The 12978-nt window shown below is 46.3% G+C and overlaps 1 protein-coding gene across 1 annotated transcript in view; it reads left to right on the top strand.

Moving 5' to 3' along the window:
- Positions 1 to 719: 719 nt before the first annotated feature.
- GDNF (glial cell derived neurotrophic factor) overlaps positions 720 to 12978 on the top strand; it is a 40905-nt gene continuing 28646 nt past the window's right edge. Inside the window, exon 1 of the mRNA XM_087715069.1 lies at positions 720 to 788. The gene's annotated coding sequence lies outside the window, so the exon portion shown is untranslated. The remainder of the gene's footprint in view (positions 789 to 12978) is intronic.

Below are 12978 nucleotides of genomic sequence, written 5' to 3'. Positions count from 1 at the left end.
GGGCTCTGTGGGCGGGGCTTCGAAGAAAGGAGCATCTCCCTCCACAGTTTCCCCGATTTACCTGCTACTCGGCTCCTTGGACTTCACCTGCCCGTCGGTGGGGAAGGCGGGCGAGAGCGAGCGCAGCTGTGCTCCAGCCTCCGGTCGACCGGCCCTTTGAGCTCTTAGTGATGCCGGCTCTTTGGAATTGGGGGAAGGGGGGGTAGCGGGGCGGCTTCCACCAAAGTGTGGTGTTAGGTTACCTAGCCAAGAAAATGTAAGCCTAAGATGCAGGGCCAACTTCAGAAGCCTTCTCCGTTGCTTGCCATGTAAATAATACACGATAGGTCGAGCCGCTGACTTCAGCCGAGAGATATTTGCTGGAGCTTCTAGCGTTGTTTGATGTGTGTGTGTGTGTGTGTGTGTGTGTGTGTGTGTGTGTGTATGAGAGAGAGAGAGAGAGAGAGAGAGAGAGAGAGAGAGAGAGAGAGAGAGAGAGAGAGAGACCAGCTAGTTTGTGTGTGTGTGTGTGTGTGTGTGTGTGAGAGAGAGAGAGAGAGAGAGAGAGAGAGAGAATGAGAAAGACTTGTGTGTGTGTGTGTCTGTCTGTCTGTCTGTCTCTTTCTCACTCTGTCTCTGTGTGTGTGTGTGTTTAGGTCGCGGGCGAATCAGAGGCGCCGCTGCAAGAACGTCACCGACCTCGAGCCCTATAAAGGCACCTCCAGTCTCACTTTTCCCTTGCAAAGAGACCGGGCAGGCGTGTGTTTTCGACGGCTGGAGCGACCACTTCTGCCCCCTGGTGTAAACGCGTGAGCTACACCTCCCGAGGCAGGAGATCGACAGCTTTCCTTCCCTCTTTCCTTTTCCTTTCTCCTTCCTTCCTTTCTCTCTCTCTCTCGCTCTCTCCCGCTTTCTTCTCCCCGTCCTCTTCGATTTCTTGCGGATTTTATACCGAGTTACCTGGGCGAGGAAGGAAACTCCCGAAGCGCCCGTCCGCCTCGCCACCAGGGTGGATTTGCAAGAGCCGCCGTTGACCGGCCCTTGGGAGCGACACGGCGTCGCACGTGGATCTATCTCGGGCGTCCGCTGGCCGTCGCAGCCCCGCTCTAGTACCACCTCCGAAGAGCCCTGCCTTGCCTGGATCCCCTTCCCGCCGGCCCGCCTCGCTTTCTCCAGGGCTCCCCGCAGTCGCCTCTTCCTCCTCTTCCTCCGCCGCCCGCTTCTCCCTGGACCAGCTGGCGTCGCAAGCCCCCCCTGATGTCTCCACGGGACTCCCCGCCGCTGTTGATGGGGTGTCTCTCTCCGCTTTCCAACCAGCGCCTTGGCAACGGTAGGATCCCGAGCCAGGCTTTCCTGTCAGGCGGCGCCCGGCGCGGCCAGGCGGGCTTCTCGCCCCGTCTGTCCTGAGCTTGGAAGTGCGCGAAACCCGGCTCGCTCAGAGCCCCAGCTCCCCCCCCCGGGGGGGAAGGAGGGAGTCCCCGGCTGCACCTGCGGGGGGAGGGCGCGGAGCCGCAGCAGAAGCTCCCTCCCCCGCCTGGATCGCCAGCGTCAAGTCAGCCGAAAGCAACCTCTCTCTCCCACCCCAACCCACCCAACCCCCCGCGCCCACCCACTTGGAGGATCGCGGGCGCCCGGGGCTCCTTTTCGCATCTCTCGGAGCTTGGAGAGCGGGCAAGTCTGGCGTTCATGTCACCCCGGGGCCTGGGAAGGAGACCAGCTCAAAGGTGAGGAGGAGGAGAAGTCGGGCGGCCTGCCGGCCAAGCAGCGACCCACCCAAGGCTCGGTTGGGGAAGCCTCGAGGGTTTGGGGACAGGTTGTGCGCCGCGGGTTGGGGAGGGACGGCGTTTGGGATTTGCTGCTAGGGCAGAATTTGTGAACTAAGTGCGAAGGATCTGTTTCTCTCTCCCTCTTTCTCTCTCTCTTTCTCTTTTTTTCTCTCTTTCTCTCTTTTTCTTTCTCTCCCTCCCTTTTTCTCTCTCTCCCTTCCTCCCTCTCTCTCTCCCTCTTTTTCTTTCTTTCTTTCTCTCTCATTCTCTTTCTCTCTCCCCCTCCCTCTTTCTCTCTCCCCCTCTCTTTTTCTTTCTATTTCTCTCTCCCTTTCTTTCTTTCACTCCCTCCCCTCTCTTTCATTCTCTCTCTCTCCTATCCTCTTTTCTATCCACAAAAGTGTTTTTAGCAGAGTTGAGCGTGCATCTTATCTATTCGATCTGGGCTGATTTCTTTTTCTCCCCACAACTCTTCTTCTGTTGGGATCCACTATTCGCAAGGCTTTGCCCGCCTGGTTTTGTGGTGGGGAAGGGGATCCCTAGAAGTTTCTGCCTTGGTAACCGGTTGGTTACGGTTAGGGTTAGTCGAGGAGGAACAACACACACACACACACACACACACACACACACACACACACACAGAGAGAGAGAGAGAGAGAGAGAGAGAGAGAGAGAGAGAGAGAGAGAGAGAGAGAGAGAAGCTTCAGAATATTACAACCCAAAGTTTTTGTTTTGTTTTGTTAACTGCTCTCCTGGAAGGAATGCTACAGGTCCCAGGTATCAAGCGATTCCCAAAGACTTGGGGGACAATTTTAGAAAGATGGTTAATCTAGGACCAAGGGATTGAGAAATACTAGGAGTTGGTATCCTCCAATGGAATCTCCCCAGGGGTGGGGTCTGCCCCTCCTTCTCTTTGCTCCGTCTCCAGCATGGGCAGCATTGGCCAAAGCACATCCTTTCTTTTAAATTTGGCATGTATACCTCTTAATACAACAGAATCAATTCACTGATCCAGATGACTGTAGCAAGATTACTTTAGCTCCCTTTTTTCTTTTTCCTTTTCTTCAATGCCTGGAATGGTTTACTGGCTGGCTCTCTGCCTTAAATCCCAAGAATCAATTCCTGCAAGGGTGGGTACATACGTGTCACATTTCTGTCCCTCTTAGTTGAGATTGTCCCTCTTCTACTTTTATCTTTGGGTCAGTCATGCAAGGTAGATAAAACTGAGGGAGGGGTTACTGGTTCTAAATCACCCAATGAATTTCTTGGAACTTGGAACCGGGTCTTCCCCCCCCCCCTCCATCCCCCCAATCTGGTGTTTCAGCTCTATATTCTGGAAGAGTTTGTGTGAAGGGCTATCGGGTCATGGATTAGTGCATTAATCACATTCTTCCCTGTCTATTCAGAAATAACACTGATTCCGTTCCGGGATTTTTCCTCCCAAATAAGTCTAGCATCAAAGCTTCCTTTTTATTTATTTTTTTGTTCTGCCAAATTCTTTCATGAAGGCGCTGATCTGGAACATGTGTGTAGTTTGTTTCTTAGCCTTAGTTTCTGATTTGGGGAGAAGAAATACTGGGCCGTGACTGAGCCCAGTTTGCCTATTTATTTCCCCCCCTGCAAAATTAAGCTTTGAAAAAAAAATGTGTGTTAAGGATCAGCAATAAACTTGCTTGTGAGTTTCAAGATCTTGATGAGGTGATGGGCGAAGAAACAATATACGGTGTTATGGTGGCTCAGGGGCTAAGAAGCTGAGCTTGTCAATGAGAAGATCAGCAGCTCAGTAGTTCAAATCCTTAATGCCACGTAATGGAGTGAGCTCCCGTTACTTGTCCCAGCTTCTGCCAACCTAGCAGTTCAAAAGCATGTAAAAATGCAAGTAGAAAAATAGGGACCACTTTTGGTGGGAAGGTAACAGCGTTCCATGCGCCTTCGGCGTTTATTCATGCCAGCCACATGACCACAGAGACATCTTTGGACAGCACTGGTTCTTCGGCTTTGAAACTGAGATGAGCACCGCCCTCTAGAGTCGGGAACGACTAGCACATATAAGCGAGGGGGACCTTTACCTTTTTAGGGTAACTAGGTTAAAGACCCTCCTGTCAAAAAAGGTTTAGAATTGAAAGCTTTTGCTAACGTAGCATCAACAGTTTCTAGCCCGCCTGACTTTTCCCTCTTGATGTTTTCTTTTCCCCCCTCTTTTTCAGAGCGCCCAACAGAGCTAGGGAGGAGAAAGACGAATGCCTAAAAGTGTGTTTAGGGCAGCGTTTCTCAGCCTAGGAAACTTTAAGCTGTGTGGACTTCAACTCCCAGAAACCAAGGCTGGCTGGGGAATTCTGGGAATTGAAGATCTACACATCTTAAAGTTGCCAAGGTTGAGGAGTTTCCCAAGGCAAGCAGATAGACATTAACGGCAGCCCTCTGTGCTAAGCAAAAGCCAAAACCATTCAGGAGAAGAATCTAAATACCCCCTTTCTCTGAGTACACCGATCCCCCCAACATGCCTTGATCTCCTTTCCCCTCCATTTGCAGAAAACAGGAAGACATTCCTGTATGCCATTCACTGCCTTTATTCAGTCTCTTGGAAATCCCAGCCCAAATATGCTCTGTTGCATCTGCACTAGAAAAGGTAACCAGATCCAAGTATGCAGAGAGATACTTTGGCTGGGCCTCCCGGAGACTAGTCAAAGCAGGAATATGATGTATGTGTATGTATGTAATAGGTATGTGTGCATACTTGAAAGCCTGGCCTGTGTGTGGCATTAAGGCAGGCAATAGCATCATGGAAAGATATAGAATAGGTAGTCCCAAAGATGCTTTTTCAAGAGGCCACTGGACTTTCTGGTTTTTCTTTGAAGACGTTTTGCTTCTCATCCAAGAAGCTTCTTCAGCTCTGGACTCCATCATCATCAGAGCTGAAGAAGCTTCTTGGATGAGAAGCAAAAAGTCTTCAAAGAGAAATCAGAAAGTCCAGCTGCCTCTTGAAAAACCGTGATCTGGATGACAGAGAATCTCCATAGACATAGAGAACAGGTAGTACCTGGTTTAACCGTAACTGTGAGAAGGATCTAGGTGTCCTAGTGGATCACCTTTAATCCCTTCCAACCCTGTTATGTTATCTCTATGTCTGTAATAAAAAGTTTCATATGGAGTTAGCATATCTCAGAGCAGCTTTGTGTAAATCATGGGGCAGAGTAACAGTCTCTAAGATTGGATGATAAGTTGAGCTGGTCGTTTTCCAAAATATTAACCCTTTTGACCTCTTTGATTAAGGGACTTTGCACTGACTTAAAAAGAGATACTTGTTCCCATGACAAGTTAAACCATGGTTACCCAAGCTGTGATTTAGAGAATGAACATGATTTTTTGGGTTCTCATGAGCCTCAGGACCTAAGAGTACCTGGGCTGGGTTTGCCCCATTAGTCAAGGCTGAGTCATCTGTGACTCAGTATGTTATGTGAAAACTATTGTCATATCTTGGGGGATTTTAAGGTTCAGAAGGGAAGAGACCCACAGAATCTATCATTTCATCAGGCACTCAACGTGCCCATTAAATTCAGCAGCAATGATTAATACCCGTAGCAAATTAAATCTGAACCTTTATTGCCAGATGAGTTAAAATGCTTGAGTAGCAATAGCTATAGACTTATACACCACTTCACAGTGCTTTACAGCCTTCTCTAAGCGGTTTCAGGGTTAGCATGTTGCCCCCAACAATCTGGCTCCTCATTTTACCAAACTCAGAAGGATGGAAGCCTGAGCCAACCTCACTGAGCCAGTGAAAATCGAACTGCTGACAGTTGGCAGTCAGCAGAATTAGCCTGCAGTACTGCATTCTAACCACTCTGCCAGCACAGCTCTTCATAATATTTATTTATTTATTTGTTTGCTTGTTTGTTTGTTTGTTTGTTTGTCTTGTATGCCGCCCACTCCCGGAGGATATATTTAAGGTGCTTTCTAAACTACCTGGTTGATATTGCAACATAAACAGGATTCCTCCATTGGGAAGAACATCTGGACTGCTTCAATTTTACACATTCAGAAATGGGTACTGAGCAGTGGTGGGTTACAGGCGGTACGGGCATACCGGTGGCAGCTGGGTGGAGTGGCCATTGTACCGGAACGGTGTTTCCGCTGGGCCTGCCCGCCCTCATTCCTCATCTGTTTTTAACCTAGCGGGCCATTTGCGCATGCAGGCGCAGCGTACAGTGCCTGCGCAACCTCCGCTGAGCAGCTGGAGCATCGCAGGGCGGGGGCATGTGCATGCGTGTGCAGCGCGCGTGCCCATGGTGGATGCCCGGCCCTGTCGCAGAGTACCGCTTGCAATAGGATCCGTAACCACCACTGGTATGGAGGGAAGTACTTCCCTCTCCCTGCTAAACTATTTTGCCATATTTGGGTTAGGCTTTGAAAGACAGTATCCATAGCAATATGAAGTTGCCTTTTCTAAAGTTCTATATAGGTTAGCATACCCATGATCCATCCCAAACTGACTAACGGGTTCTATGTATTTACAAAGGGGAGGAGCTGAGTGCAGTGACTGGAAGAAGCAATTTGTTTCTACTACCCTCTAGTGGTAGTTTCAAACAGTTGTTTGTTTGTTTTTACACAAATCAGTATCTCAGCCTTTCCCAGCCTGGTGTCCTCAAATGTGTTGGGGAAGACGGAACTAGTTCAAATTCCTAAAAGGAAATGTGCACAATTAGTCAAAGATGGTGATCCACCAGCCAAATCAGAGGCGTGGCATGGTTTAATTGCTCTCCAGATCTGGTTTGGAGCATCCAAGTAGGGGCACAATAGAAACCAAGATGAATGAAGTCCAAATTAGTGGTTTAATAGTGGTGGGATAATTTATTGGCAAACCTGTAGGTGCCGGATATTAGCACTTCTTTATTCTTGGCTTTTAGGATGGGGTTCTAAGAATGATGTTTTGTTTGTTACTGATCCCATCCTTCCCCACGACTTGTTCCATTATTTTTTTTCCTACAAAGGAAGAAAACTTGGAACTTCTGCTTAATGCCTTTACGAGCACTGGAAGGCCCATTTCACTGCATCCAAACTATTTACTCTCAAATAATTGTTGTTTTCGGTGAAAAGTTCACATGTGAATTATTTGAGAACGAGTGAAATTTGGTCTTCCCCTTTTCTGGATGCTGAACCCAGTGCAGGGAAAATAGGATGGTGGATCAAAACAACCGACTCCTGAATCCAAGTAGAAGTTTAGACACTGCATGATAGGGGTTTGGTGGGAAACAAGACATTTATAAATAAAGTACCTTTAGTTTTTAGATTCTTTTTAAAAAGGCAGGTATAAATGAAGAACAGCTGTCAGGCCTGGGAGCCATCTTTTACATTGGGCCTTCAGGCCTGCCACATTTTCTACTGTGGGGAAATGGGAGGGGGATTATATGGAGTGGGATAGATATAGTCAAAATAACATTCCTCTCTCAGAGAGTCAAGGTCATCCTGCCCTGCACCTAAAGTGGCGTGACTGGGAGGCATCTCCAGTTGGGACAGTTGCATATGATGGACATGTTGGTGCTGGGCAGGGACTTGAACTTTCACTTGGGTGGGGAAAACCTGGAAACCTTCAGATTCGGGTTTTCCCAGATGTGCCAATATGACATCTCTAATAAAATGGGACTTTGAGGAAACTCAAAGCCTCAGAGTCTTCTTTCATTGGGGATGTTACTCGGAAGCCTGACAACAGTCTTTGCTGTTGCAGCTCTGGTAAAATCTTGGCCAACCTGAGTAGACTGGAGTGGATTTAATTGTCCAAATTGTGACTCACAATAAAGGAACTTTATTTATCACTTGCACATTCAGTTCTCCATGATAGAATGTTGCTCAACGTTGCCACCTGACCCATGAAAGACGATTATACCCCCAAAGTCTAAATGATTTATTTTGATCCTTCCATAGAGCAATTCTAGTCTATTAGAGCCTCTAATGAATAGAGCTACACTTTGTTTTATAGTTCCTTCACCACCACCATCCTTGGAGAAGGAATCTTATTAGAATAACGTGATTAATTCACTGAAATAAGATTAGAAAAATGCAGCTCTAGGAAGGGAGAACAGAGAATGGAAAAGAAGAAGAGTGAGTTATCAGAAAGTTATCTGTTTGTAGTAAGTTGTTATGGTGTGCATTCCAGGGCTAACAGTGAAATGTTTCTGGACACAAGACTCAGAATTTGGTTTCCTTGGAAAGAGTTAACTGAAGATTGCAAGGGGGGGGGACTAAAACACAAATATATTAGCTATATAAACCGCACTTGTAGGACAGAGAAGCATTCCCTAGCACAGAAAAAGTGGAAGTAAAAGTAGATAAATTTATATCTGCTTTTAAAATTTATATCTAATAAAATCATACTAAAAGGAAAAAATAGCGAAGAGGCTTATTGATCTTAAAGACAAGGTAAGATTTTGTACATAATATATAAAGCTTAGGTCATCATGAATTTGTTACTCTTTAAAGAATCACATTTTTTTCTACAGCTGACAAACATGGCTATCCCTCTGAAAACCATAATCACGACTACTGCAACACGCTCTACATGGGGCAGCCCTTGAAGAGTATTCGGAGACTACAGCTGGTCCAGAATGCAGCCGCGCGAGCGATTGTGGATGTGCCTCGGTACACCCACGTTACACCTATCCTCCGCGAGCTGCACTGGCTGCCTATTGGTCTCCGGATACGCTTCAAGGTGCTAGTTGTCACTTATAAAGCCCTACATGGTATTGGACCTGGGTACTTGAGAGACCGCCTTCTGCCAATCTACCAATGGATCCCATAAATCCATTAGATCCCACAGATTAGGCCTCCTCCGAATTCCATCTGCCGGCCAATGCCGGCTTTCGACCACCCGGAGGAGGGCCTTCTCTGTGGCTGCTCTGGCCCTTTGGAACGATCTCCCCATGGAGATTCGGACCCTCGCCACCCTTCAGGCCTTCTGTATAGCCATTAAGTCCTGGCTGTCCCAGCAGGCCTGGAGGTCTTGAGTTCCACCCCTTCTCAAATTTGGTTGTGCTTGTTGTGTTTTTAAATTGTTTTGTATTGTCTTGTTTTTGTCTTACTTTTTGTATTTGTTCCCCTCCCCTTGGCTTTTGTTCAGCCGCCCTGAGTCCCTCTGGGAATAGGGCGGCATACAAATCGAATAAATCCAATCCAATCCTTACCCTCAACTGAGTGCTACAAAAATATGAATAATTTTATATTCTGGGATCTTTCAGGACATATCTTGGTTAAGATCTGGCCAAATCTCCTGTCTTTTTGAGGAAAAAATACTATTGCCTTCCTGAGATTCTGCTTCTGAAGATATGAGAAAGACCTATAACTGTGATGGCGAACCTATAGTATGCGTGCCAAAAGTGACATAACAAGTCATGTCGCCCAGCACGTGTGGCCGTGCCTGCTTTTCTGGTGTGCATGTGTATTTGATGATCAGCCGTCTTCACAAGTGCAGCAGTGTTGAAAACCAGTGTGCGCATGCGCGCCAGAACCCTGAAGTTCAGCTTTTATAAAGTGTGATCCCTTTGTGCGCACAGCAGTGCCAAAAACCAGTCTGCGCATGCATGCCGGCCAGCTGACCATTGGACACGCATGCGTATTAGAACCTGGAAGTTCGGCTTTTCCAGAGTGCGTCCCTGACAAGCGTAAACATGCACGCAAACATTTCCACATCACCGACCTATAGCAAGAATGGAAATTAATTTGATGGGCAGCCTGTAAATATTTATGAACTACACCTCCCAGCATTTTTTACTACTAACCATTCAGTAATTTTATTACTTACTTTAGTAACAAAGTAGGGTTCCACCACAAAACCGCGGTAGAATAAAGCGCGCTCGACGAAAGCGCGTACATGACGTCATCACAGCACGATGAAAACAGCACGCTGTGAGCGGTAAACTTAAAATTAACGCGTAAAACTAAACCTAACCCCCCCTAAACCTAAGCCTAACCCTTAACCTAACCCTAAACCTAACCCTAAACCTAACCCTAAACCTAACCCTTAACCTAACACTAAGCCTAACGCTAACCCTAAGCCTAACCCTAACGCTTAACGTAACCCTAAACCTAACCCTTAACCTAACCCTAACCCTTATCTTTATGTGAATCGGCTTGCTTTAATTTAATTTTAATTTTAATTTAATTTATTTTTAATTTTATTTGTCGCGCTGCTGATGACGTCAGGTACGCACTTTAATCGGGCGCGCTTTAGTGGACCGCGGTTTTGATGGGTCACGACAAAGTAGTAACTTTACTACTAACCATGCAGATTAGAGTTCTCCTAACTTCTGGTTCATCAACATTTGTAATACTATTTGTTTCCCACCCTTGTTTTAAGGTAAACTAGCATAAGCAAGACCCAATTTTCCTCAAGGACGTGCTTGAGATTTTTCAACTTGTAGAACTAAATAGATCTAAAATTGTTGGTATGCAATATTTGATCTACTTAGGCATTCTTTCCGTTTTCTGTTCCTCTCTAACAGTGACAGTCATCACAAATAGCACAAGAGAGAAGCAAATGTTTTTTCTAACGTTCTATCAACATGGAAATGATTTATTGTACTGAAAAATCTCATGTCTGTTTCACTTGGCTGCCAGTTAAACAAAGACTCAAGGCAAAGTCTAAGGCTAGGTGCCAGGAAAGAAATAGACAAGGGGCCTCCACATTGCTTAGGCATTGTCAATTTGATTCCAGTGCAAGGTCTCTCGGGGTTGCTAGTCTGAAATGTACCTTTACATCCTTTGACAGAAGAAAGGCAAATTCAACTGTTAGACCAAATAAGCTGGAGGCAGTGGTGGGATTCAGCCAGTTCGCACCACTTTGGGAGAACCGGTTGTTAATTTTCTGAGCAGTTTGGTGAACTGCTTGTTGGAAGAAACCATTAGGGCAGAGAGACGGTTGTTTCATTATTTGAATTCCACCACTGGCTGGAGGGTGTTGAGAAGTAGAAAGATAGGGTGGGGCAGAGATTTGTTTAAAACGTACTTTGTAATTCCATTGTAGTTGCTGTCTTTAGGTGCAACAGGAGACTCAAATCTTCCGTCCTCTCCCGATGGCTTTATCTAACAAGCAGACAATCCCATTTCTGGGGTTTTAGAGGCACTCAGAATAGAATTAGCAGAGTAGCACAGGTTTCAAGCAATAGTAGCTTATTTCTGAGTAGGTCATAATTTTCAAGATGTTCTTCTCACTTTGTTGAGTCATAGAGGTGCTTAGTCCAAATATGACAACGTCCTATAAAAGTGATGGTGAACCTTTTTGGCACCAAGTGCCGAAAAGTTTGCACGGAAATGTCGCACGCGTGTGTGCACTCGTTGGGGCCGCATTCCAAACTTCCAGGTTCTAGCACACATGTATGCCTGACAGTCAGCTAGCCAGCATGCATGCGCAGGCTGGTTTTCAGCTCTCCTCTCAACTTGGTCCAGATCTTGTCATTGTTTTAGTGTGGTGCTCAGAATCAGTACTTTACTCCAAATGAGGTCTGCCCTGGGTGAAAACAATTCCTCGTTTCCTATTTAGCTGAACTCTATGATCCTGTTAATGTCCCTCAAAGTAGAACTGCCAATTGCATCGTGTTGTAGCACCATGTTTAACTTGTCGTTAACAAGGACACCCAGTTCACTTCTCATGTGTTTGCCAAGTCCTTGTGCTTACATTTTTCCTGCCCGATGCAGAACTTAACCTTTCTCCCTATTACATTCTATCCTGTTTATTTCTACCCACTGCTCAAGCCTACCCAGATCTTATCTTATCTTATCTAATCTTATCTCTTTCTTCCAAAATATTTGCTGCCTCTCCCAGTTTGGTATCTCCTCCACTCCCTCATTCAAGTCATTGATGAAAATGTTAAACAGCACAACTTGGTAATGTGTTCAAAGTTGATGGCCCATACAGAAGTCATCCTGACAGAACTGTAATTTTGGGGGTCCTCCTTTTCCCCTGTTTTGAAGGAGGAGTTCTAAATATTTCAGAAGGTAGTTCTATGGTCATTTAGTTCCTTCATCATTCTGGCCTTGGAGATTTTAAAAATCCAAGCTGTCTTCTAAATTGTAATTCCTCTTATTCACCCCAAAACATTTCCTGCTCAGGCAGGAAGCCCTATACCATTTCAGACAAATAGGTGTCCAATCTCTTCTTAAAAACTTTCAGTGCTGGAGCATTATAACTTCTGGAGACAAGTTGTTCCACTGATTAATTGTTCTAACTGTCAGCAAATTTCTCCTTAGTTCTAAGTTGCTTCTCTCCTTGATCAGTTTCCATCTATTGCTTCTTGTCCTGCCCTCAGATGCTTTGGAGAATAGCTTGAGTCATTCTTCTGAGAGAGATGCCTCCTCCTCATCACACATTTACTACTTTCTTCTTACAATGGACCCACACTATGTTTGACTTTCTTTTATTTCTTGCAAACCCAAACTTATTCTTTGCCGGGGGGGGGGGTTTGCTGTGTGTCACAAAACTCAATATTTCTAAGGCTATCGCCTCTCTGATTATCATATTTCTGGTAGAGTTACTACATTTTCAGGGGATAACCTTGTATTTTTCTTTGCCTGTGTTTCTCTCCGTTTCTTGCACATTCCTTTCCTTTTTCACTTCACTATTGTAGAGAACTTTGCATTATTTATGTATCTTCAGATTTCTCTAGCTTTTACCTCTCATGGGGCTTGCTTCCAAGTGCACCTTATTTGCCTAGACATTTCCTTTATGCCTCTTCCCCTGAAATATTTGAAGCCATTACACCTGAACCCAGGGGTGGGGTTCAAAAGTTTTAGCAAGGGGTTCTCTTTCTGGTTGCTGGGTGGGCTTGGCCATTGTGGGTATGGCCTAGTTGGCCTCCTGCACCATGACAAAGGGGGGCATTTTTGCCCTCCCGGGACTCTGGAGGCTTTTCTTGAGCCTCTGGGAGGGCAAAAATGTCCTCCACAGGGTCCGGAGGCAGAAATGAGCCCAAACTTCCAGTAGACAATTTTTCACCCTCCCCGAGCTTCTGCGCGTGCCCTGCACTTACCTGCATCCAAAATGGCCAGGTGGGGACTCTTGGGAGGGGAGGGGTGGGCGGGGCGGGGCCAGCCAAGAGTGGGACTTGAGTGTTCTCTGAGCTGCACAGAATCTTAGCTAGAGGTTCTCCCGAACCCCTGCAAACCCCCAGCAGCCCACCCTTGCCTGAACCTCCTTCCTTTTGAGTTCATCAAAATCTGGCCTTCTGAAGTCCAGGAAGCAAGT

This window comes from Thamnophis sirtalis, unplaced genomic scaffold (assembly GCF_051295495.1).
Source record: "Thamnophis sirtalis isolate CommonGarterSnake01/CBP01778 unplaced genomic scaffold, rThaSir2_p1.2 scaffold_5, whole genome shotgun sequence".
In the NCBI taxonomy this organism is placed as follows: domain Eukaryota; kingdom Metazoa; phylum Chordata; class Lepidosauria; order Squamata; family Natricidae; genus Thamnophis; species Thamnophis sirtalis.
The sequence above is the reverse complement of the archived record's forward strand: the minus strand, read 5'-3'. Positions and strand labels throughout refer to the sequence as shown.